The sequence below is a fragment of the Amblyraja radiata genome, chromosome 24 (assembly GCF_010909765.2).
Source record: "Amblyraja radiata isolate CabotCenter1 chromosome 24, sAmbRad1.1.pri, whole genome shotgun sequence".
In the NCBI taxonomy this organism is placed as follows: Eukaryota; Metazoa; Chordata; class Chondrichthyes; order Rajiformes; family Rajidae; genus Amblyraja; species Amblyraja radiata.
In genome coordinates, this window is record NC_045979.1 from 17081166 (window position 1) to 17108731 (window position 27566).

The 27566-nt window shown below is 42.6% G+C and overlaps 1 protein-coding gene across 3 annotated transcripts in view; it reads right to left on the reverse strand.

The window, feature by feature from the left end:
• grm4 (glutamate metabotropic receptor 4) overlaps positions 1–27566 on the reverse strand; it is an 844630-nt gene that overhangs the window by 706270 nt on the left and 110794 nt on the right. The window lies entirely within an intron of this gene.

Genomic DNA, 27566 nt, shown 5'->3' on the forward strand with positions numbered 1-27566 from the left:
AGCACTCTAAATTATGCAGGTCACTTTGACAGATCTATGAAACTACCAATCAAGCTAAAATGGAACTAAAATGGTGGATAGATAACATCTGGCTTTGTTCCAATCCAATCATTGTCAGTAACCCTTCCATGGTACTACAAACTGATGCCAGTGCACTTGGGTGGGGAGCCACCAATACCATCACCAGCTGTGGAGGTAGATGGACTGCCCAGGATGCATCATTATTACTCACACTGGGCATAAACTACCTGGAAATGTTGGGGCATTACATGGCCTAAAGTCATATTGTACTGGGTCATATCACCAGCATGTTAGACTACAGATAGACAATACCACCGTGGTAGCATACATTAACCACAGGGTGGAAACAAATCGACATCATGTGACAATCTGGCTATACAATTTGGCAATGGTGTATCCAGAGAGATATTTGGATATCAGCCACTTACCAACCAAGAAGACTAAATTCAGTGGCAGACACCAGGTCACGCAAACTTAATGAAAACACCAAATGGATGTTGAATAAAATAGTATTTGCTGATATCACAGCAAAATATGGAACACCAGATATCGATTTATTCGCATCTAGACTTAACCACCAGTTATCAAATTATGTTTCATGGGAACCAGACCCTGGGGCAGCGGTGACAGATGCATTTTCGCTGCATTAGGGGGGGGGGGGGGGGGGGAATTGTTTATTTACGCATTCCCTCCTTTCTCCTGCCTCATCAGTCGGGTATTAAGGAAATACAACAAGACTCTGCATCTGGTATTGGTAGTACCCGATTGGCCTACACAACCATGGTTCCCAGTGGTATCAAACATGGTATTAGAACCATGTATCACCATCCCTCATAGACCAGATTTATTGCTACAGTCTATATCAGGGAGTGGGCGATGCTCTGCCATAAAAACAACATCACCTACAGAGACATGAACATCCCGTCTGTTCTGGAATATCTGGCAGGCCTCCTCTATGATGAGGGGCTCAGTTACAGTGCCATCAACTGCGCCAGAAGTGCCCTATCGACTTACCTATGGCATGGGACAGAGCATTACACTGTTGGGACTCACCCACTGGTACAAAACTTATGAGGGGAATTTTTAATACTTTCCCCAAGAACCAGATACTCCCAATTATGGGATGTAAGAATTATCCTGAAGATGCTCAGGAATTGGTCTCCAGCAACAGTTCTGTCCCTACACAGACTGACATTAAAACAGTCATGCTAATGGTATTGGTCACGGTACAGAGGATACAGTCAGTGCAAAAACTAGACTGGACAACATGACTTCCTCAACAGAAAATATTACGTTTCATATTTATGAGTTAGTAAGCAGAACAGAAAGGGATCAGCAGGCCTCAATATACAATTAGGTCATACCCAACAGATGACCGTCTGTGTATAGTAAGACATCTGTCGTTATTCATGGAGAAAACGAAAATCCTAATAGGCAATGAAAAGGCACATTTTGGTCAGCCACTAGCAACCACACGAAGAGTGACGATCCAGACCATCTCAAGATGGCTGAAACAGGTGCTAACACAGGCTGGGGTGGATACTAATATTTTAAAATCTCTTTCCACCAGGGCTGCAGCCACATCGGCAGCGATACAGTTGGATGGACCAAATCCTCAAGGCAGCAGGATGGTCTAGGGAAAACATTCCAATTATTTTATAATAAACCAGTAATGAAACCTGGAACGTTTGCAGAAACAATTTTAAGTTCTGTAAATTAATTTAAACCCATAAAAAGGGGTTATAAATTTGTGTTAACAAATTTTATGATTTCAATGTCAAATTCATGTCCAAATTATGTTAACACAATTCCTCCTACAGTCAAGGCAGACGTGATGCATGGACTCGTTTCCACGGCATGAAATCACAGAGCTTTAATATCTTCATGTAGTCACTCACGTGACTCCGAAGTAAAATAGTAAGATTAAACGAGAACTTACCAATTTGAAGTTTGATCTGTATTTTATGAGGAGTTACGATGAGGGATTACGTGCCCTCCGCTCCCACCCTTGATCATATACTTAACTGGTACCTCTTCACTAATCTTACTATGTTTAGTCATTACAGTTATCTGAGATTTCACACCGCTGCTTTGAAGAATGACACGCATGCGCCGTGGCGGGGTTCTTCACGTAATCCCTCATCGTAACTCCTCATAAAATACAGATCAAACTTCAAACTGGTAAGTTCTCGTTTAATCTTACTATTAGTTTGTCTTGTCTAATTATTTGAATTAATGAATTGATGAATGAATGGAGGAATGATACTTTATCATCACGTGACATGCACAGTGAGACTCTTTGTTCTGTGTACACAAATATGCAAAGATCGCCACATATTGGGCTCCGACAAAGTTGCAAAGTATTCTATTTAGTTCCCAATGTTCCCCCTTTGTTCTCTCGGTGGTCACCCCCCAATGCCAGGTCTCTCTTTATTCTCGGCATCGCGTCCGGCACCCATCGCATCTGGCACCCATCCGGCCTCCGCACCATCGCAATAATCTCAACCAATATTTTTGAGTGTATGAGGTGGTGAGCCGTTGCCAATCTGCTGGGTGGGCTTAACTAAAAATGTTTTTTTTCTTATTTACAAATTTGTCTACAAGTTGCTAGAATCTGGCAGAGACAATAGTCATATCCAAATATCAAAAGAAATAATTCCTTACAATAACAATGTATCACAAAATGATTCATCACACACTTAGTCTTTAAAAAGGTTTTTAATAAGCCAAAGCAATTCTATTTTAAAGCTTCTCATAATTTAGGATGCGAGTAAGGGGTTTGCTACATTAATCCACTAGTTAGGATGAATTATTATGATGTACTTAAGGAATACAAAGTATTATCTTATTTAGATGCTGCACTAATTAACTACTGATGACCCAGTGCTTAATGATTTGTTCTTTGAATAAAATGTTTTTTTTAATTAAAGCATGTCATTTTATCATTTCTATCTAATTAACAAAACAGAGTTGCTCAATGCATTGCACCGCATTTCAAACTAAAGGAATCAGATTTCAGTAAGCTTAAGCTTTAATTTTATTTAAAACCATTCACTTTGAGCATAGTTATCTGAAAGTGGTGACACAGGCCGATAGGGTGGTAAAGAAGGCTTTCAATACATTGGCCTTCATTAGTCAGGATACTCAACACGTTTATGAGGCTGCATTTGGAGTACTGGGTCCAGTTTTGGTCACCCTGCTACAGGAAGGATGCCATTGAGCTAGAAAGAGTGCAGAGAAGATTTACAAGGGTGTTGCTAGGACTCGAGGCAGAGCTATAGGCAGAGGTTGGGCAGGTAAGCACTTTATTCAATGGAGCGGAGGAGGCTGAGTGGTGATCTTAAAGAGGTGTACAATATCATAATTGTTATTAAAAGTTTAACATAGTTTAGTTCAGTTTATTATTGTCACATGTACAGAGGACACAATATAAAACAATAAAGTCTGATGAAGAGACTCGACCCGAAACCTCACCCATTCCTTCTCTCCAGAGATGCTGCCTGTCCCGCTGAGCTATTCCAGATGTTTGTGTCTATCTTAAGTAAAGTTTACCTTGCAAATAGTTTAACTAAACTTTCAGTTTAACTAAACTTTTTGTTGCGTGGTATCTAGTCGGCAAATAGACTACACATTTTCATTGATTGATTGATAGATGTCAGGGGAAACAGTCGTTTGGCCCACCAAGTCAACGTTGACCATCGATCACCCATTCAAACTAGTTCTATGTTATCCCACTTTCTCATCCACTCCCTACACACGAGGGGCAATTCACAGAGGACAATTAACCTGTAAACCCACGTCTTTGGCTCGAGGGGCCGAATGACCTACTCCTGCACCTATTACCTAGTGTCTATTTTCTATTGTGTTGTCGGAGCACCTGGAGCACCAGAGGTCAGATGTAAACAGGTCTCTAGCATTATAAGGCAGCAACTGTACCAACTGTGCCACATTTAAAATTGATTTAAGGTAACAAAATCTCAGCTGGTTAGTAACACAGCATCATCAATGTCAGGTAATTTTACACATTTTAAGCAGAGAGACTGAAGGAGCTGAAAGAAGGAATATTGTTCCTTACTACAAGGGGTGGCACAGTGGTAGAGTTGCAGCCTCACAGCACCAGGGGCCCGGGTTAGATCCTGACTACAGGTGCTGTCTGTACAGAGTTTGTACGTTCTCCCCATGATCACGTGGGTTTTCTCCAGGTGCTCCAGTTTCCTCCTACACTCCAAAGACGTGCACATTTATGGATTAATTGGCTGATAATGGAAATTGTCGCTACTGTGTAGGATAGTGCTAGTGCACAGGTAATTGCTGGTCGGCGCGGACTCAGTGGGCCAAAGGGCCTGTTTCCATACTGAATCTCTAAAGTCTGCAAGTCTACAGTACACATGTACATAAGAATTATGTACAAATATAATTATGTAAGGATGATGTATAGAATATTGACATTATTGATGACTGAACTTGAGAGTTGCAATGAGCTGCAGAGTTTTGAAACATAGAGCTGTTTTAAATATGTCATGCCTTGTCTTTCTTTGACCCATGTTGAATTCAAAGAAATAAATTGCAGCAAAAATTGTGGAAAATATTCAGCCAAACTATCTGATTGGATTCCTCAGACTGTTTATGCATGGATAAAATGGAACATGGAACACAACAGCACAGGTACGGGCCCTTCTGCCTGCACGTGATCCATAACCATCCATACCCTGCATAAACCACGTGCCTATCTAAAAGCCTCTTAAACGCCACTATTATATCAGCCTCAACCACCACTCCTGGAAGTGCGTTCCAGACACCCACCGCCCTCTGTATATTAAAAATAGCTTGAAGTCACTGTCCAAGGTACTCTCTTATTGACAATGCAAATTATATTTTGCCTTTTAACAGTAATTCAAATGGATTGAAGTGTTACATTAATAGTTACCAATTAAATCTGCCACAGAAATTAGGTACAATTTTTAATGATGCACTAAGTGTTGAGTTTAGTTTAGAGATACAGCGCGGAAACAGGCCCTTCAGCCCACCGAGACCGCGCCAAATAGTAATCCTAACACATTAACAACGCCCTACACACATTAGGAACAATTTTACATTTTTACCAAGCCAAATAACCTACAAACCTGTATGTCTTCGGAGTGTGGGAGGAAACCCGAGGATCTCTGAGAAAACCTATGCAGGACACGGGGAGAACATAGAAACTCCATACAGACAAGCACCCTTAGTCACGATCGAACCCGAGCCTTGGCGCTGTAAGCTCCACCAATACGCCACCATGCCACCCGTCATTTTTAATGACAATTCTTTCTGTCTTTTTTCCTGACATCCTAATTCAGTGTAGGATAGAATTGGAGCGCAGGGGATTGCAGACTCCATGTGCCAAAGGGCCTTATTCCACGCTGCATCACTAGACATAGGGAGACTGACCATTTATGGCAGACCACAAACTAAGAGAAAGATGTTATTTGGTCTGCCCACAACTTGTTGGTCTCCCAGAACAGCCAGATGTCCATCAGGGAATGTTGCAGGGCAGCACAGTGGTAGAGTTGCTGCCCTACAGTGTCAGAGATCCAGGCACTTTGTATCATTTTATAGAACTAGTGTGAATCGTTAGTTTGGTATGGAGTCAGTGGGCTGAAGGGCCTGTTTCCATGCTATATCTCTAAATTAAACTAAACAAAACATTTTCCGTTGTAAGCTTAAAATCCATGAGCTATTATATAGTAACTTGTTATTCAATTGAAGAAAGAGATGGCACAGTTCAGTCTAGAGTACTAGTGTGAATGCGGCAACAAAATCTATATTGCCGTAATCAATCAGATTTAAGAATTGTTAATGAGAGGTTCTGAGATTTTCCCTCAAAGTGTCAATTACAAAAGTGTATTAAGTATCAAATTGGGTACAGGAATTAGGAAATTAAAAACCGAATTAGAAAGTCAGAAAAAGAGATTAAATCTTATTATCTTATTATGTAGTTAAAAATAATTTTCTGTTCTAAATACTTAGTGCATCATTAAAATGGTACTTAATTTCTGTGGCAAATTTAACCAGTAACTATAAATGCAGGTACTTCAATCCAATCAAATTACAGGCCAAAGAGTAAAATATCAATGTTGCAAAGTTAGTAAGAGAGTGAGATATCTCAGGCAGTAACCAAGTCTGCTATTATTCTTGCTGCAATTTTAGTTCTTCAACTTCGATATTGTGCAAAGAATGAGACGATGTGGCATTTTTGTAATCGGCTTCATGTTTCAAAACTCTGAAGTTCATTGCAACATTCAAGCTCACAGCGGTCAACATTGCATACATCCTTCTTGGCAGAACACTCAGAATGGATCATTTGAACTTAACTTCTCCTCAATGGAAACTAACAAAAGGAAATACATTAACATGGCGACATGGTGACAGAACATAACAGTTCCACAGTCTCCACATTGTTTCTCTTGAGATTCCACCTTCCTTAGCCAACAATAGACCAACAGGCAATGCCCTGCCCAAGGTTATTTGATGTTGGCCCCGATTGGTCTTGGTATTTTCTCACCCCCAACTCGTCATCTCCTCCCCCTCACAACCCCAACCCCACCCCCCTAGTTTCAATCTGAAAAAGGATCCTGATACAAAAAGTATTTTTCTCTCCAGAGATGCTGCCTGACCCGTTGAGTTACTCCATGTGTCTATCTCTGTTCAAAACACTTGTCTGATTTGAACACAGTCTTTCAACGTGAATTAAAATCATCCATGGGACCAAGAGCAAGCCAAGCATCCTTTGAGATTGCTTTGTCAATTGATTAGAACATTAATGATATAATCATTAACCTCTTCCTCAGTTGAACCCAAGGAATCAGAGCATGATAGGCTAGGAGGCTTCTCTATCCTGCCCCACCACTCAATAAAATCATAATTGATCTTTAAGCTTAATTCTAACTTTCCCAATGGATTTCCATGTTGCATAACTCTGCAAATAATTCATTGCTGCTTTGAAATTCAGAGTCTTGTTGGAAAAAGAATTACAATCTTCTGTGTGAAGTAGTTTCTAATCAATTCAGTCCTAATGGCAGATCCCTTACCCTGGGCAAAACACAAATTGCTGGACGAACTCAGTGGGTCAGGAAGCACCCGGGGAGGGAATGGCCAGGTGATGTTTCAGGTCTGGACTCTTCTTCAGACTGAAACATCACCTGTTCCAGATGCTGCCTGACCTGCTAAGTTCCTCCAGCACTTATGGTTTTGCTCAAGATTACAGCATCTTCCGTCTCTTGTGTCTTCCTTACATTAAAATTGTCTGAATTCTCCTGCTGGGAGAAACACTCTCAGCATTCAATCCATCAAGGCCTTTAAAAAATGTCAAGCTTAATTCAAATGCTCTCTCATTCCACAAAATGTCAGTTATTATAAACTTATTTTGGTAAACCTGATCAAATGGACCCATTCCTATCCAGAGATGCTGCCTGGCCCGCTGAGTTACTCCAGCATTTTGTGTCTATCTTCAAATGGATCTAAACACTTGTCCGAGAAATCATTTGCACTTCTAATCCTATTTCTCCTTAGAGATAGAGTCATGGAGTCATACAGCATGGAAACAGGCTCTTCGGCCCAACTTGCCCACACCGACCAACCGACCATCGGCACTACTCCCACCTGCTTGCGTTTGGCCCATATCCCTCTAAACCTCTCCTATCCATGTACCTGTCTAAATGTTTCTTAATCATTGGAATAGTACCTGCCTTAACTACCTCCTCCGGCAGCTCGTTTCGTACACCCACCACCCTTTGTGTGAAAAAGTAACCCCTCAGGTTCCTCTTAAATCTTTCTCCCCTCACCTTAAGCCTAGGTACTCTGGTTTGCGATTCCCCTACTATGGGCAAGAGATTTTATGTCTCTACGCAATCTATTCCTCCCATGAGGAACCATGGAGACCAAGATTTCAGGGGTGATCCCATCCAAAACCCAATTGTAACACTATTCATGTACTCTTGAGCACCAGCTTCTTGCCATTGTCTTCCTAACCAATTTTCCTAGTGGTCATTGAATGGTCACCTAGTGGTCACCTATTAAGGGAGCATCTTTGATAACATTATTTAAAACAGACCGGCCAGAATTCGAAAGACGCTACTACAGTCTCCTAAGAGTGACGGCGGTTTGGCACTTCCTGACTTTAGGCGATACTACTGGGCAGCTAACTTGCAAAAAATCCTGTACTGGATGAATGATGATTGCGACCACCTACCGACCTGGGGACACATGGAAAAGGCGAGTTCACATCTCCCGTTGCGGTCTGTCCTATGCTCTCAACTCCCCCTTTCTATAACATCTGCGGGTGCAGGCCCAATTGCGTCCCTCTCGCTCAAGATATGGAGTCAATTTAGGAAAAACTTTGGTTTACAAGGCCCTTCCATCTTGACCTCACTGCTTAAAAATCACATCTTTAAACCTTCAAGTACAGACTCCGCATTCAAAACCTGGCATAGTAATGGCATCAGTAGTATCAAAAACCTATACAGGATGGTATTTTTTCGTCTTTTGCGGAGCTTTCGTACAACTCTAGCCTCCCAAACTCCCACCTTTTTCGTTTTTTCCAGATTAGGAATTTTGTGAAGAAGCGGGTCCTGGCTTTTACAACCCTGTTAGCCCGGAGACTGATTTTGCTTAACTGGAGACTTACCTGTCCCCCGACACACGCCCGCTGGATCAAGGAGGTTTTCTACAACTTAAAGCTTGAAAAACTTAGGTTCTCTCTCAAAGGCTCTACCAAGACATTCCTAGATACATGGAACCCTTTCCTGGAACTTGTTAACTCTCTTAACTTGATTCCGGACTTGGAAGAGGACTGAGTGCCCTCTATCACAGTTCTGTCTTATTGCAGCTGCTATCCCCTCAACCCCAGCCACCCCCCCCCCCCCCCCCCCCTCCCTCCCCACAATTGTTTTTATTTTATTTTATTTATTTATTTATTTATTTTTTATCGTATTTGTGTGGATGTGTACGTATGGGAGTGTTGTTTGTTCCCGGGTGGCGAGGGTGGGTAAGGGTAAGGGTTTTGAGGGTCGTTTACATACTGTTGTACAATTATGTCCTGATTATCACTGTCTGTTATCATTGTATATATGCAAATTGCTGTTAAATTCAAAATGCAAATAAAAAGATTTAAACTAAAACAGACCAAAGAAATTAGCCAATGAGGCCAAGTCGAAAGATGCCCTTCAAATCAACAGAAACAAATAAAATAAAATACATGGTTTAATATGGTAGAGCAGCAAGATTTTATTGGAAGATCTAGGTCATAATTTTAAACTGAGTTCAATGCAAAATGACAAGACGCAGTGACTATGGAATCATGCCCAGCCTTTCATTTTGGCAACCAACAATTGCAAAATAGAACTGTTAAATATCTGAGTTAATGAAATAATGGAGCATTATATGTGATTCAAAGATCTCTAATGAAGGCATGATTACTGGCACCGGTTATCAATATTGATAGTACAACTATAAAGATTGCATCTATGCCCATATTCACTGCACTTGGTAATTAAGCCAATTCCATGGGTTATACAGTGGTACAGCATGGAAACACGCCCTTTGGCCCAACCAAGAAGCCCCATCCAAGCTATTCACATTTGCCTACTCATATTTCATATGACAACTTTGCAGTTACCTACTGTGTCTACTGTGTAAAGTCATCAATCCTCAAGACATCGATACATTAATAAATAGAATCAATTAGTGAAGTAATTTGTAAGGCACAGAGACAGGACACTTAGCCCATCAAGAGTATGCTGGTTCTATGCAGAGCAATCTAGGCCCTTTTAGACGTTGGCCTTTAGAGATACAGGTTGGAAATAGGCCAATCTGTCAACCAAGTCCATGCTGACCAAGGACACTAACACTATCCTACACATTAGAGAAAATTTACAATTTTTAACGGAGCAATGAACTTACAAACCTGTAAATCTTTGGGGTATGAGAGGAAACCAGAGTACCCAGAGGAAACCCATACAATCACAGGGAGAACATACACACTCTGTACAGACAGTACCCCTAGTCAGGATCAAACCCACGTCAGGATCGAACTCCACCATTGCGCCACTATGCCTCCCTAGTCAATGCAATAAAATGCTTCCCTTCTCCAATTAGGCATGGGCCCGGCAACAGGCCCTGCTGTACAGACCCTTAACACAATTTGAATCCTGAATATAGAATATAGATTGTTAAGGGCTTGGACACGCTAGAGGCAGGAAACATGTTCCCAATAAATAAATTTGGTAAGTATATGAACGCGAAAGAAATTGAGGGTTATGGTCTGAGTGCAGGTAGATGGGACTAGGGGAGAATAAGTGTTTGGCACGGACTAGAAGGGCCGAGATGGCCTGTTTCCGTGCTGTAATTGTTATATGGTTATATGTTGTGGGTGTCTAGAACCAGGGGCCACAGTTAAAGAATAAGGAGTAAGCCATTTAGAACTGAGGTGAGGAAACACTTTTTCTCACAGAGAGTGGTGAGTCTGTGCAATTCTCTGCCTCAGAGGGCAGTGGAGGCAGGTTCTCTGGATGCTTTCAAGAGAGAGCTCGATAGGGCTCTTAAAAATAGCGAAGTCTGGGGATATGGGGAGACTGATTGGGGATGATCAGCCATGATCACATTGAATGGCATCGAAGGGCAAAATGGCCTACACCTGCACCTATTGTCTATTGTCTATTAACATCTTAAGGCAATTAAAAGCAATAAAAATGCAGAACAGAACAAAACAAAGATAGAAAAAGCTGGAAACACTCAGCGGGTGAACGAGCACATCCAACTTGAAATGTTAAATCGGTTACCCTTTCCACAGATGCTGCCTGACTTACCAAGTGTTTCCAGTACTTTTTGTTTTTATTCCAGGATACCTGCTGCCCAAGTAAAGAGCTGCCTTCTGACTTAGAACTGACAGAGAAAAAAAATTTAGGAAGTATCCAGGCCACTTAGAAAAAAAGACATTCAGTAGCTATAAGAAAATGTATTTTAATTTTTCCATGTTCCCATTTTCTTGCAGCTGCCTTTTCTTTAGTTCAGTTTGTTTTTTTGTCACGTGTACCGAGGTACAGTGGCAAGCTTTTGTTGCATGCTTACCAGTCAGCGGGAAGACAATACATGATTGCAATCGAGACATCCACAATGAACAGATACATGATAAATGAAAAAACGTTTAGTTCAAGACCAGTAAAGTCTGATTAAAGATAGCCTGTTAACCAATTCAAGAGTGAGTGAACACAAGATTCACACCATTATTTGGTTCAGGGCAGGGGAGGGGAGGGTGGAGTGGGAGGATGGTGTGCAGGCAGCATCTTGAAGTTAAGCACAAGATCATAACAATGTTTTCAATGTAATGCCTCGGTCATCATTTTAGACCATAACCAGTTCACCCACCCTGCTCAAAATGTCAGGATAATGCTAGTGAGATGGAAACTCAATATTGGAATCCATTCTTTCCCTCCAACTTGTGCTCAATTACTAGGTGTCTGTTTGATTCCAAGATAATTTTATTATATTAAATATTTTATTATATTAGATATTTTACTTTGTTACAGAAACAACGACCAAAAAGAAAGTCAATCAGTTAGTTTAGCTTAATTTATTGTCACGTGTACCGAGGTTCAATGAAAAGCTTTTGTGGTGTATTGACCAGTTAGCGGAAAGACAATACATGATTACAATCAAGCCATTCGCATTGTACAGATACATAAGGAAAACACTTTTAGTGCAAGATAGACAGTAAATTCCGATCAAAGATCCGAGGGTCTCCAATGAGGTAGAAAGTAGCTCAGGACTGCGCTCTAGTTGTGGAAGGATAGTTCAGTTGTCTGATAACAGCTGGGAAGAAACTGTCCCTGAATCTGGAGATGTGAGTTTTCACACTTCTATACCTTTTGCCCGATGGGAGAGGGGAGAAGAAGGAGTGGCCAGAGTGCGACTCATCCTTGATTATGCAGCTGGCTTTGCCGAGGCATTGTAAGGTATAAATGGAGTCAATAGAAGGGAAAAACAGCTGGAGTACCTTAGCAGGTCAGACAGCATCTCTGGAAGAAAGCAATAGGTGACGTTTCGGGTCAAGACCCTTCTTCGGACTGAGTCAGGGGAAAGGGAAATGAGAGTTATAGACGGTGATGTAGAGAGATATAGAACAAATGAATGAAAGAAATGCAAATAAAGTAACTATGAGAAAGGAAACAAGCCATTGTTAGCTGAGTGCTAGGTGAGAATGAGCACAGACAATGAGACTCAACAAGGCAACTTTGGTATGACTTGGGTGGGGGAGGAATTCAGATAGAGGAAATGCCGGGGTTACTTGAAGTTCGAGAAATCAGGATTCATACCACTGGGTTGAAAGCTCCTCCAATTTGCATTTGGCGTCACTCTGACAATGGAGGAGGCCCAGGGCAGAAAGGTCAGTGTGGGAATGGGAAAGGGAATGAAAGTGTTTGGCAACCGGGAGATCAAGTAGATCCAGGCGGACTGAGCAAAGGCGTTGAGTGAAGGCAGGTTGGTTTGTGTGATGGTCTAGGCTGCGTCCACAATTCCCAATTCCCCAGTGGCTTGCCTGACCTCGGAGTTGCCAGGTATTTAAAAGCAGCCGCAAAGCTCCAGAAAAACAATTATTCTCAGATAAACATCCGGATGTGTCAAAGAGCAAGTGTCCTGCAAATGCACGAGGCTGTGATTAATTACATCAATTACACCTTGTGATCTTAACAGCTGAGTTCGGCAAAAGAAGAATACATGCTGTTAACTGTTCTTACCAAGAACAATATAATGCAGGAATTTTAAATTCTCCCATTCACCTGGCATAATTTCAGTAGATCTGAAAAAAAGGTGGTATGGAAAGTAGATTGGAACTTCATGGGTGCCGAATTAGGCCATTCGGCCCATCGAGTCTACTCCACCATGCAATCATGGCCGATCTTCCTTTCCCTCTCAACTCCATTCTCCTGCCTTCTCCCCATAACTTTTGAGATCCTTACTAATCAAGAATCTGCTCAACTCCACTTTAAAAAAAAACCCCAATGACTTGCCGTCTGTGGCAATGTATTCCACAGATTCACCACCTTGTGACTAAAGAAACGCCTTCTCATCTCCTTTCTAAACATAGACTATTAGACTTTAGAGATACAGCACGGAAACAGGCCCACCATGTCCGTGCCGACCAGCTATCAGCCCGCACGGTAGCACCAAGGACAATTTTGCAACTTACCAAATCTGTCAATCTCCGCATTGTATAGGAAGGAACTGCAGATGCTGGTTTACATGGAAGATAGACACATATTGCTGGAGTAACTCAGCAGGACACGCGGCATGTCTGGAGAGAAGGAATGGATGATATTTTGGATCGAGACCCTTCTTCAGACAGAGTCAGTGGAGAGGGAGTCTAGAGATATGGAGGGGTAAGGTGTGAAAACGACAGTTCAAAGCAGACGATGATAAGGAAATGTAAAATGGTTCATTGTTAGCTGAATGGAAGGTGACAAGGAGGCATACAATCAGTAAAATTAATCGGAAGGACAGTGAGAACTAAGGCGGGGGAGGGATGGAGAGAGAGCGAAAGCAAGTGTTACTTGAAGTTAGTGAAATCAAAGTTGATACCGCTGAGTTGTAAGCTGCCCAAGCGAAATATGAGGTGCTGTTCCCCCAATTTGCGTTGGGCCACACTCTGACAGTGGAGGAGGCCCTTTGACAGGACATGATCTCCCCTTTGCTTAGCACTTCAGCTCCCACTCCCATTCCCACATTGACCTTTCTATCCTGGGCATCCGAGAGAAAACCCTCGTAGGTCACGGGGAGAATGTACAAGCTCCATACAGACGAAACCCGTAGTCAGGATTGACCCCAGGTCTCTGTCACTGTAAGGCAGCAACTCAACCACTGCACCACCTAAAGTATTCTCCCCATCACCCTGAAGATGTGACGGATTAGTCCTTATGTACTGGACTAATGTAATTCAGAGGTTCGGAGCAATTAGACTTGCTACTTGCGACATCATTTCAATTCCCATCACAGCTGGGAATTTAAATTAAGTTAATTAAATAAAACTTGGAATAAACATTTCGTATCAGTATTACAAAACCAACAGATTGTCATAAATGTCCATCTGGTTCACTAATGTTCATTTTGGAAGAAAATGTGATATTGTTATCTAGTTCAGATTATAAAAGACTCCGGGCTCAGTGTGTGGTTACCCTTAATTGTTTGTATTAAACCTAGATGACAAATTAGAAACAAGGAACTGTTGATGTTGGTTTACAAAACAAAACCACAAAGTGCTGGAGGAACTCAATGGGCCAGGCAGCATCTCTGGAGAACATAGGTGATGTATCAGATCAAGGACCCTTCTTCAGACCAACAAATTGCCTGATTGATCATCTGGCACCAATCTTATGTCCTGGACTTCACATGATTGTCCATGTTGCAGACGGAGTGAGGTAGGGAGGGGTGACGGGGGGGGAAGATGGGTGAGGAGAGAAGATGGAGGAGAGGTGAGGAGGGGAGATGGGGTGAGGGGAGGGGAGACGGGGGGTGGGGTGAGGGGAGGAGACGGAGGCCGGGCGAGGAGGAGAGACAGGGTGGGGCCACGGAAGCGAGAGGAGGGAAGGGCTATTTGTGGAGAATTGGAAATGAATGAGGAAGATGGGTATGAGTGTGGAGGGGAGGTAGGTGTGGTTGGGGGGGAGATGGGTATGGCTTGGGTGCAGAGGTACAGGGAAGATGCTTTCAGAGGAAGACTGCTGAGTTGACACATCGGAGACCCCCTTACTATCTTTGATCATACTTCACTGCCTTTATCTTGCACTAAGCATTATTCACGTTATTCCCATTATCATGTACCTGTACACTGTGGATGGCTCGATTGTAACCCTCTATTGTCTTTCCGCAGACTGGTTAGCACGCAACACAGGCTTTTCACTGCGCCTCGGTACACGTGACAATAAACTAAACTCAGACAATCAGATAATAGGGATTTGGTGGGTGGATGGGGGTCAGTCGTGGAGGCAAATGGAGAATGCAGAGTTGATTGTAGCGAAAATAAAGAACTCTCCTCAAAAGAGGATCTATCTGGTGGAACATAGATAGCTCAGTCTCCCTGTCAAGGGAAGCTCAAGCTGCCTTGTACCAACCAAACTAAACCTGGCCTCAACCCCAGAACAAAGACCAACAATGTTCAGACGTGACGGGGAGAAGGCAGGGGAATGGGATTGAGAGGTAAAGATGGATCAGCCATGATTGAATGGCGGAGTATTTCAAAATCGGGTCGATGTAGAAGTTATTTATAAATTAATGCTGCAAAGTGTAATGCTTTGCCATGCAAGTGTAATGTCAGTTCAAGTGTTTAATTAGGTGCCGCAGACGTCTGTGGAGGCCAAGTCAATGGCTAATTTTTTAGGCGGAGATTGACATGTTCTTAATTAGTAAGAGTGTCAGGGATTAAGGGAGAAGGCAGGAGAATGGGGTTGAGAAGGAAAGATAGATCAGCCATGATTGAATGATGGAGTAGCCGTGATGGGCTGAATGGCCTCATTCTGCTCCTATCATTTATGACATATGCCCACTAGAATTGTGAAGATGCCATCAGAACATGAATGGGACGTACACCAACATACTCAGTAGGCTCCATGTGTACGAGCATCAGACATCCAGGGACAAATCAGAGATTAACAGCTGTGGAATTATAAATTAAATTTATTGATTCATTTGGAACTTTACTTAGTCTATAAAGGGTAATGGTGCCCATGAAATCACCAAAATGTCATTAAAATCCAGCTGGTTCACCAACGTAGTCCAAGGTGGGATACCCACCATCCTCACCAAGGCTGTCCAACATCAGCATGCTTAACCCTTCACTATACCTTAAGGTGGAGACACAAAGAACTGCAGATGCTGGCATCGTGTGCAAAACACAAAGTGCTGGAAGAACTTTCAGGAGGTTTCGTTTCGGGTCTGAAGAAGGGTCCAGACATACAACAGTTGTCGTAACTATCCTTCATAAGAAGCCCAAGAAACTGTGGGAAACCTCTTTAATCTCCGCTGCCAAGAAGGGCAGCACAGTGGCGTGAGGTAGAGTTGCTATCTCACCGCGCCAGAGACCCGGGTTCGATCCTGACTACATGTGCTGTCTGTGCAGTTTATATATTCTCCCTATGATCATGTGGGTTTTCTCCAACGTTACAAAGACGTGAATGTTTGCAGGTTAACTGGCTTCTGTGAGTTGTTCCCAGTGTGGAGGATGCAAAACTGGGTTAACATGGAACTAGCAGTAGGGGCTTGGTGGGCCGAAGGGCCTGTTGCCATGATGCTAAACTAAACCAAATTAAAAAACTAAACTAAAACAAGAACAAGGGCAGGAAGTTTGTCTGAATACCACTAATTGTAAACTCACCTTGGATCCACATGCCACCTTGACTTGGAAACAGCTTATTGAGTCAAGGTCATGCATTTCTCTGCATCACCTTCATAAAACACAATGCCAAAGGCAGCAATTCATCACCACGCTCTCAAGGGCAATAGATCCTGGCCCCGCCAGCAATGCCCACATCTCACATATGAATACGACAAAGGCATGGTACATTAGGCCATAAAACCATAAGACATTGGAGCAGATTCAGCCCATTCATCCCATCGAGGCTACTCCACCATTCAATCATGGTTGATATATTTTTCTTTCTCAACCCCATTCTCCTGCCTTCTCCCCATAATCTTTGACACCCTTCCTGATCAAGAACCTATCAATTTGCACTTTAAAAATATCCAGTGTTGGCCTCCACCGCCGTCTGTGGCAATGTATTCCACAGATTCACCACCGTCTGGCTAAAGAAATTCCTCCTCATCTCCATTCTAAAGGTACATCCTTTTATTCTGAGGCTGTGCCCTCAGATCCTAGACTCTCCCATTAGTGGAAACATCCTCTCTACATCCACTCTATCTAGGCCTTTCATTATCCAGCAGGTTTCAATGAGTTCATTAATCTCACATTTGTTATCACACAGGCAAAGACCATTCATCCCATCAAACCTGTGCTACCCTCCAAAGCAATCCACTCAATCCAATTCATCAAACTAAATACAGGTTGACAGTGAATCTCCATTTCCGATAACAAGAGCATCGGTGCCAAAAGTTCATCTGCATTTGCCCCTTTGAATCCTAATTGAAATATTGACCGTGTAACCTATTTGACAACTCTTTCCTGAGCAACAATGCGACAACATTGTGGCACAGTTGGCAGAGTGGCTGGCTCACAATGCCAGATATCCGGGTTCAATCCTGACCACGGGTGCTGATTCTGTGGAGTTTGCACGTTCTCCGTTTCCGAGTGGGTTTCTCCTGAGTGCTCAAGTTTCCTCCCACATCCCAAAGACTTGCATGTTTGCAACTAATTGGCCTCTGCAAGTGGCCCCGCGTGTGCAGGGAGTTGATGAGAAAGCGGGATAACATGGAACTAATGTGAATGGTTTACATGGACTCGGTGGGCCGAAGCACCTGTATCCATGCTGTACATCCAGAATAAGGGATAGGATCGATTGTAACTACAGAAGGGTTTTCCTGCTGATTTAAGTTAAATTTGCAGTGTGGAAACAGGCTGTTCAGCCCATCGAGTCCATGCTGACCAGCAATCACTCATACAATAGTTCTATCCTACACACCTGGGACAATTTATGGAAACCAGTTAACCAACAAACTGGCAAGCCTTTGGAATGTGGGATGAAACCGGAGCACCCAGAGAAAACCCATGCAGTCACAAGAGGGAATGTGTAAACTCCGTACAGACCAGGCACGTACCATCAAGATAGGCAGTACCTTCCCTGACTAAAATTATAAAATGGTAATTATTAAATATAAATAGTAAATGCACGGGAGAATTATGCCTACTTAAGAGATCGATCTCTTCGGTAGGCATAATAACCCCTGCCTTTCCTCCGCAGTACATGTCACATGCAAAAGTATGTGCAACGCATGTGCCGTCGACGGTGCTTCTAGCCCTCAATGTCAACGGTCTATAAATCGGTAGACAAAAATGCTGGAGAAACTTAGTGGGTGAGGCAGCATCTATGGAGCGAAGGAAATAGGCAACGTTTCGCGTCGAGAACCTTCTTCAGACTGATGTGAGGGGGGGGTGCGGGAAGAAGAAAAGAAGAGGCGGAGACAGTGGGTTGAGGGAGAGCTGGGAAGAGAAGGAGAAAGCAAGGACTACCTGAAATTGGAGAAGTCAATGTTCATACCGCTGGGGTGTAAACTGCCCAAGCAGAATATGAGGTGCTGCTCCTCCAATTTATGGTGGGCCTCACTCTGGCCATGGAGGAGGCCCAGGACAGAAAGGTCGGATTCGGAATGGGAGGGGGATTGAAGTGCTGAGCCACCGGGAGATCAGGTTGGTTATTGTGAACCAAGCGGAGGTGTTGGGTGAAGCGATCGCCAAGCCTACGCTTGGTCTCACCGATGTAGAGCAGCTGGAATCATTTGTAGATCATAACCTTTGTAGAAATTACTCCTCAGATTTGAAATTTGCTTCATTTAAAAATATGACTGTTTAAACTGCTTTGTTTGCTGAAAGTATCTGATGCTTGGTTGGAAGAGAGGCCCCACTGCTCAAAACGTTGATAATTTACTGCTAAACCCGTTCAGAAAAGAGGCTAAGGGAGTCACATAAATTATGAAATATAGGTTGATAGTCTAATCTCCCTAAAGCAACGGTATGACGAGAAACTATGATAGGACTTCATATCTTGACTTGAGCTTAGGACTGTAGAAGAGGTTTGGTTTAGTTTAGATTAGTGATACAGTATGGAAACAGGCCCTTAGGCCTACAAACCCATGCCAACCATCGCTCACCTATTCACTCTAATTCTGTGTTATCCCACACACCCACTTCCTATACACTAGGGACTATTTACAGAGACCCATTAACCTACAAACCAATATGATCGCAATACTCATTGTCCTGACCAACGAAGACAAGTGTAACATTTTATATCTTTTCACCTTACAGAACTGTTGGATCCATAATTAAAATTTGAAATGTGTACTGTGTTATTTCCTGTCCCTATCGCCCCATTATAATTTTATTTCATGTTAAGCTAGTGCAGTAAGCCATCGTTCTAAAACAAATATAGGATATTCTTCGAAATGTTCAATCACCCTATCTTGCAGAGCAAGGATTACATTAAAAGTCCTATTCACTCACCCACGCCACATTGTCCTGCCCCAGATTCCGTGCTCATCAGCATTGAGAGGATCCACAATATAATTCATTGTGTAACTTTATATCATTTCAGCACTGCTATGTTGGAGCTTGATACCCAGGACAGCCTTTTACAGACACTTACCTCGATGGAGATGCGATTTTTCTCCGTGTCGCATCTCCGTCCCCTCCTATGGTCTAACAACGTGGAGTGGTGAGGCCTTTCCTGGAGTCCGGCTGAAGCTTCAAGCCGCGGGTATGGCGCGGATTTACCAACACGGAGCATGGGATCTTTTGCCGAGGATCGCCAGTGAAGGAGCTCCGACTGCGGGGCCTGTGGACTTTAACACCGTGAAGCAGCGGTCTCCGGTAAGAAGAGGCCGACTCTGGAGCTCCATGCCGCGGAGTGTTCCGATCCATCCCGATGCCGGAAGTTTCGGTCATCCAGACGAGAGGACTTGAACAGCGAACCGTCGGCAGCGGCAAGTGCAGAGGTTCAAGGCCCAAGGCCCCGACCACGGGTGAACAATGAGGAAGATGCCTGAAAGTTATCGCCTTCCATCACAGTGAGGAATGTTGATTCCACTGTGGTGGATGTTTATGTTAAACTTTATTTTATGTGCTAATTGTTATGTGTATTTTTGTTTTCATTTAGTATGGCTGTTTGTTAACTCAAATATCACTGTACCTTAATTGGTGCCTTAATAATGTGACAAACTTGAACTTGAAAAGTCGTTGTAGTTTAGTTTAGAGATACAGCGTGGAAACAGGCCCGTTAGTCCACATCGACTGGCCATCATCCGCACACTAGTTCCTTTCTACACACAAGCGACAATTTGCAGAAGTAAAATTAACCTACATACCTACATGTCTTTGGAACGTGGGAGAAAACTCACACAGGTCACAGGGAGAACGTGCAAACTCTGTACAGACAGCACCCGCAGTCAGAATGGAACCAGGGTCTTCGAAGGCAGCAACACCACCGCTGCGCCACTGTGCCATCTCTTAAATGCCACTATCGTATCTGTCTCCACTACTACCCCGAAGCAATGCATTCCAGTTACTCAAAACCCTCTGGGGTTTCCCTGACCATCTCCTTCAAACTTTGACTCTCTCACTTTAAAGCGATGCCCTCTAGTTTTTATAGTTTCCATTCTGGGAAAGAGTTTCAGATCATCTACCTCTCAATTATATATACTGTTCTCAGTTCTCCCCACAACCTCCTCTCACCTTAAGGCTATGTGCCCTTGTTATTTTTTTATTTTTTTATTTCAGGATTTATTTCTGCTGGCTTTTGCTATCTTTATAGGACTGCTTCATGCTTTCCAGACCTCTTTAAACATGTTCATGACTGCAACAAGTGGCAGATGCTGAACAACTCCTGACTTCAAGGGCTCACCCAAGGAGGCTGCATATAGGGATTGTCATTCAACCTGCCAGCAACTCCACAGAACAAAGCTTTAATGTTTTGTTAAACACAAAACATTAGGTACAAACAAACGCTGCCTTCTCTTTTAAAAAAAAAAAAAAATTGTGGACACCATTCACTTTACATGCAAATTGCTGAAAGTCAAAAATGGCTTTGAACAAAGATCACATTTGCAGCAACCAGAATGTATTTGGAAGGAAAGGAAATCATTATTCTGAAGCAGCAATCAGCAAATATTTCCGAGCTGCATTGTTACTGAGCCAATTACGGACACTTCAAACTGTGACCAGTAGTGCAGGAAGTGTTGTTATTGATCGAGGGGACGTCCTGATGTGTTGAACTATGAAAATTCTGGTCTCAAGCAAATTGAATAAAAGGTAGAAGGTAGATTTGATGTTGATTCTCATAGGAATGAAGTATATTCATTCCGCAGCTTTGCCAAAAACTTGGATCTCATTAATTGATTAAAATTGTTTTCCAATTCCATAAGGATAATTTTAATATTTATCAATGATATAGAATGAGAAACCTCTCCACTTTTCCCTGTCGCCTCAAGTTAAAAGGAGAGGAGAGCAAAGCTCAATGTGGAATGAACATTTATCCAAAGGCGCTGCCTGACATGCTGAGTTAATCCAGTGCTTTGTGTCTGTCTTTGGTATAAACCTGCATCTGCAACCTCTTCCTACACATCCTGAACATTTATCCGATGTGTCACCTGTCCATGTCCTCCAGAGACGCTGCCTGACCCACTGAGTTACGCCAGCACTTTGTGTCTTTTGTTATAAACATCTGCATCGGCAGTTCCTTGCTCCTCCTGAGAATATTTATTCCTTGTTCAACCAAGATGCAAACAGCTCTGCTTATTTACAAAACAGTGGGTTGGTGTGCAAGTTATTTATAAATTAGCACTGCAAAGTGTCATGCTTTGCCATTAAAGTGTAATATCAGTTCAAGTGTTTAATTAAGTACAACAGACGGCTGCGGAGGCCAAGTCAATGGATATTTTTAACATGGAGTTTGACAGGCTCTTGATTCGTAAAGGTGTCGGGGGTTATTGGGAGATGGCAGGAGAATGAGGTTAGGAGGGAAAGATAGATCAGCCATGATTGAATGATGGAGTAGACTTGATGGGCTAAATGGCCTAGAAGTTATGAACATATTTGTCAAATGCATCGGATGCGAATCCAAACAATGAAATTCTTACTTACTGCAACTTTACAGGCATATTAGCCGTAGCAACTGTAAATAGACACAATACATTCAGTTATTCTAAGTAAACTAGACTTTGATAGTATAAAATACAAAGTTTGTGGATCAACAGTATTATTGCAAGGTCCGTAGGGTTGTGGTTAGGGTTACGCAGGGTGATTCAAGACCTGATGGTTGATAGTAAGAAATTGTTATTCTTGTACCTGGAGGTAACAGTTCTTAGGCTCCTGTATCTTCTTCCCAAAAGTAGCAGTGAGATGAGATGAGAGTGTGGCTAGGGTGGTGTGGATCTTTGATAATATTAACTACCTTCTTGAGGCATTGCTTCCTGTAGGTCCCTTCACATGTGGAGGGGTCAGTACCTGTTATGGACCGGATGTTGTCCACCACTTCCTGCAGCCTCATTCATTCTCAAGTTCCTGAATTCCTGAACGAGGCCTTGGTGCTTTCCACCGCACACTTGTGGAAGTTTGATGGAATATTTGGCGACATACCAAATCTCCTCACACCTCTGAGGAGACAGAGACATTGGCAAGCCTTTTTTTTGTAATTACATTAATGAGCGGAGGTCCAGAACAGATCAGAGGTTTGAACGTCCAAAACCTTTACACTGCTGCCATCCCACTTGTAAAGACAGATAGATACTTGGTCTTGCTAATGTTGAGTAACTGAACTGGCATCCAATTCTCCCCTTCCCCTGACATTTCTTTCTCTGGCTTCACAATTCATATCTCTTCTATCCTTCTCACACCTTTTGCTTTTCATCTCTGGTCTTCGTCTAACCATCTGCCTTTCAAAACCCCTGCTCCCTTCACCTGTATCCTATCACTCGCCAAGCTGAGGTATTTAAGAGAGAGTTAGAAATAGCTTTTAGGGCTAACGGAATCAAGGGATATAGGGAGAAAGCAGGAACAGTGTACTGATTTTGGATGATTTCAACCATGATCATTTTGAACAGCGGTGCTGACTCGAAGGGCCAAAGGACCTACTCTTGCACCTATATTGGTGCACTGGTATTGTTTCTATGTCTTGTCTCTGCTATCCTCCAGATTTCTCCTCTTCCACCCCCACAGCACAATCAATTTCAAGTGTCCCGACTCAAAACGTCACCTATCCATGTTCTCCACAGATGCTGCTTGACCCATTTAGTTACTCCAGCACTGTGTTTCTTATTTTGTAAACCAGCATGGTATGGTATGGTATTTTGTCACATGTACCGAGGTATAGTGAAATTCATCTTTGTATACGGTTCAGTACAAGTATCATTATACATAAGCACTTAGACACATCTTAGATAAGCATCTCAGATACAGTACAAGTGAATAGCAGTAGTACACTGACACAGTATACAGATACAGCTTGGTGCCATTTTCAAGTCCCAGTTGTTGGAAATGCAGGGTTCTTGACCTGACAATGAAGGCCCATTGTCCTGGCGTTGTTGCAGGGTTGGCCAGGCTTAGTGTAGTCGTGGTGTTCTTCAGCATTGCTCCACCACTGGAGACTACATCCAGTCTGCGTGCTCGGCCTCTTGCCTCAGCAACGATCTGGACCCACTACAATTCACTCCATTCAGTGGTCCAGCATAGAGTGGAGAGCCAGCAGGATTGCATCCTTCCCTGATTGATGGCCTGTCCACAGCATTGCACACTGTGGCAAAAGGAGAATTGGAGTTGGTCCAGATCTTTACCAAGGCATGTGTTGATTTGTGTCATAATCAACCTCTTGAAGTACTTCATCAACTGGACATGAGTGCTACTGGTTATCATTGACACAAGTCCCTTGCTCTTCCCGGTCACCGGTATTGCAGACGTCCTTCTGAAGCAGGTGGGGACCACAGAACATCATAATGAACGGTTGTCTATGTCCGCAAAGAACCCTAGCCAGTAGGGCCATGTTGGTTTTGAGAATGTGGCCAGGTACATCATCAGAGCTAGACACTGAGGGTTCACGGAGAGATTGGCCTGTCGGTGGGAATGCGACTGAGGTCGGTGGGAATGCGAGCAAAGAAGCACAGCAATGTGCTGGAGTAACTCAACGGGTCAGGCCACATCTCTGGAGAATAAAATATGGATGATGTTTGGAGTCCAGGCCCTCCTTCAGTCTGAAGACTGGGTGGGTGGTACAGTGGTGCAGTGGTAGAGTTGCTGCCTTACAGCGCCGGGTTCCATCCTGACTACAAGTGGTGGCTTGTACATTCTCCCAGCGACCGCGTGGGTTTTCCCCCTGGTGCTCCGGTTTCCTCACACACTCCAAAGACGTACAGGTTTGTAGGTTAAATGGCTTCAGTAAATATTGTAAATTGTCCCTAGTGTGCAGGATAATGTTATTGTCCGGGGTGGTCGCTGGACAGCATGGACTCGGTGGGCCGAAGGGCCTGCTTCCACGTAGTATCTCTAAACTAAACTCATCATTGTCATTTGAGCTACTCAGTTTCACCTTGTAGGAAGCTCTTGGTATTTTTTTTTTTAAATCACAGCAGAAAGCTCTCAATATGAAGTATTTTAATTGACATTCCACATTTCTGGATGAAAATCCATTCCCATGAAAATCTAAGTGATAATTATTTTAAGATTATGTGTCAATCTTCCAACATTTGTCCCGATTATTCATGTTTAAAGAGTGTCAATGATCAATTGCTCTGTTTATGTAACCAAATCAGGTCATCATTTTTAATCCATTTAAATATAATAAAATCTCATTGATATGGATTTCTGTGATATTCTTTATTTGCACAGCTCTAATATAATGCAGCATTCAAAATTAATTATGTGAAACCAAATACTATTGCAAATTAGTTCAGGGAAAGGCAAAATGGTTGTTAAACGCAGCCTTTGGGGATGGTCACTAAATCATGTCAAGTATAACATTGTAACATTATTAGTCTGAGTGAATCTTATTCAAACCATTGCACACTTGGCAATAAAATAAATATCATCATCCACTGTGCATTTTCATTTTTTTAATTTCCTTTTCACCCTGAATATTTCTTACTTCCATGAACTTTCAAGTTGAGGTTCTTTCGCACAGAAACTTTCCCGCAGACTCTTCAGGTGATTTATGAGATACCTTCCAGGGTTTGTTTTTTTTAAACAATCAAATTCAACGCCTTATTATACTGTAATGCTTTTTTTTTTTTCCAACTCCATTAATTACCTGACCCACTTCCAGAACTCTGCACAGTTGTGATGCTTCCGTTCTCTCATCCTCCAAATTGTGACTTCTCCAAAATTTAGTGACCATCCCAAATCAAAATTGGGCTGCTTTCATATTTTAGTTTTAGAGATGCAGACTCATTCGGCCCACAGAGTCCACGCCAAGCAGCGATCCCCCTTACACTAGTTCTATCCTACACACTAGGGACAATTTACAGAAGCCAATTAACCTGCAGGTCTTTGGAATGCGGGAGGAAACTGGAGCTCCCGGGGAAAATCCACACGGTCACAGGGAGAGCGTGCAAACTCTGTACAGACAGCGCACGTGGTCAGGTTTGAACCTGGGTTTCTGGCTCTATAATACAGCAACTCTCCCACTTTACCACTGTGCCCTCAGTCTTCACTTACTGATAGACACAACCTTGTTATTTTTCCCTCCCGATTCCTTTCAGGTAACTCTTAACTCCCTGTAAAGCCGAGGAACACGCAGGAGATGCTTAGATTAAATCAGTTCTATGCATGTTTCTTATACAAATTCCTGCTATGCTATTACACCATATGACCATGAGATATAGGAGCAGAATTGTGCCATTTGGCTCAGAGAGTCTGCTCCGCCATTCAATCACAACTGATCTATTTTTCCCTCTGAACCCCATTCTCCGCGTAACCCTTGACACCCTATTATGTCAGCAACTTGACAGTAGAGAAAATTGGATCAGTCCGAGATGAAAGATCAGCACATGAAAAGGCACATTAAATGAATGCTGTGGTAAATAACTCTCATTTCTTCTGAGAAGTCACTGATGCAAATATTTTATTCAGCTTGCTTGAAGTGCCAGAATCTAATTGCCTGACATACACAGAAACGTCTTTGGTTACTGATATGAATTGAGAGTGAATTTCGAGACTTTAGAGATACAGTGCAGAAACAAGGCCCCACCGAGTTCTTGCTGACCAGCGATTACTCCATACACTAGCATTATCCTACACATGTGATACAACTTACAATTCTACAGAGGTCAATTAATCTACAAACCCGTACGTCTTTGGAATGTTGGAGGAAACCCAGGTGGTCTTGGGGAGAACGTACAAACTCTGTGCAGACTGCACCCGTCGTCAGGAACAAACTCAGATCTCTGGCATTACCGCTGTGCAATTCAACATACAACATTACCGCTGTGCCACACGAGAATTTTGAGAGCAAATTTAGGCTGGTGTTTTGACGAATAGATCATGAACAATGCTGAGACACAGGTCTGGAATCATTGCAATCTTTCTGTTTTCTATTTATTGGGGGAAAGGTGACTTCAGACAATCAATGCATTAAGGAAACAAGATACATACGTAGTTGATATTAAACAGGTGTGCTGAAACGGTGCACCATAATCATGCAAAATTAAGATGTGGTTTGCACTCAAAATTAATCACTGGACATTACAGGGAGACGGTCCAAATGAGATGCAAGTTTGCCACATATGTGACTGAGGAATTAACCAACTGTTATTACTCTTTCTTTGGTAGCTATGGTAAGATTATCCTGAGCAGCCGGTGAGTTTGGACAGTTGAAAATAAATTCCCATTTCACACTGAAAATGAAATAAAAAGATGGGCTGGTCAAGGTCTTGGAAGTGAGCTGACATTAATTTCCACAGGTCCACATGGTTTCAAACCTTTTCTTCATGACCATCATGATCCCCTTTATCACCCTGTATCAAAACCACTGCCATCACTGATCGGCAATTAATCTTGGACCAGGCAGCCGACTGCTGAAACTACACACCCATGCTTCTGAATGTTCTCTATTTCCAGGTTAAGCTTTCTTTGTTAATAGAACATAGAAAAGTACAGCACAGGATCAGTCCCTTCAGCCCACAATGTCGGTGCCGACCATGATGCCAAAATAAACTAATCTCATCTGCCTGCCCGTGATCCATATCCCTCCAATTTCTCCATATCCATGGGCCTATCCAAAAGCTTCTTAAATGTCACCATCATATCCGCCTCCTTCACGACCTCCAGCAGCACATTCCAAGCACCCTCCACACTTTGTAGGGGCCAAATGCTTTGCCCACACATCTTCTTTAAACTCTGCCCCACTCATCTTAAATTCCCTCTAGTCTTTGGCATTTCCATCCTGGGGAAAATGATTCTGACCCTATCAATGCCTCTCATAATTTGCGTCTCTCAATCTCTGATGCTCAAGAGAAAACAATCCACATTTATTCAACATTATAAGCATAGAATTCAATTTATATAGCTTGACAGACTCAACTTTTTATTTGCATGGATTTAAACTGCTATGTACTAAAATACATTGAAACACTCCTGTTTTGACACTGAAACACAGCCACGTCATATTAGTGCTGCTTCTTCCAAGATTACATTAAATAACAGACAGTACCAAAACAATATTTTCCCGAATGTACTATATAGTAAATAATTTTTTCAATGTTTTGAAATACAATTCTTCACACTATAACACAATACAGGAGACATATTCCAAAGTTTGAATCTACACCCTCGTTACAAGATGACTCTAAAGTGGCTGGAAGGCAGAGGA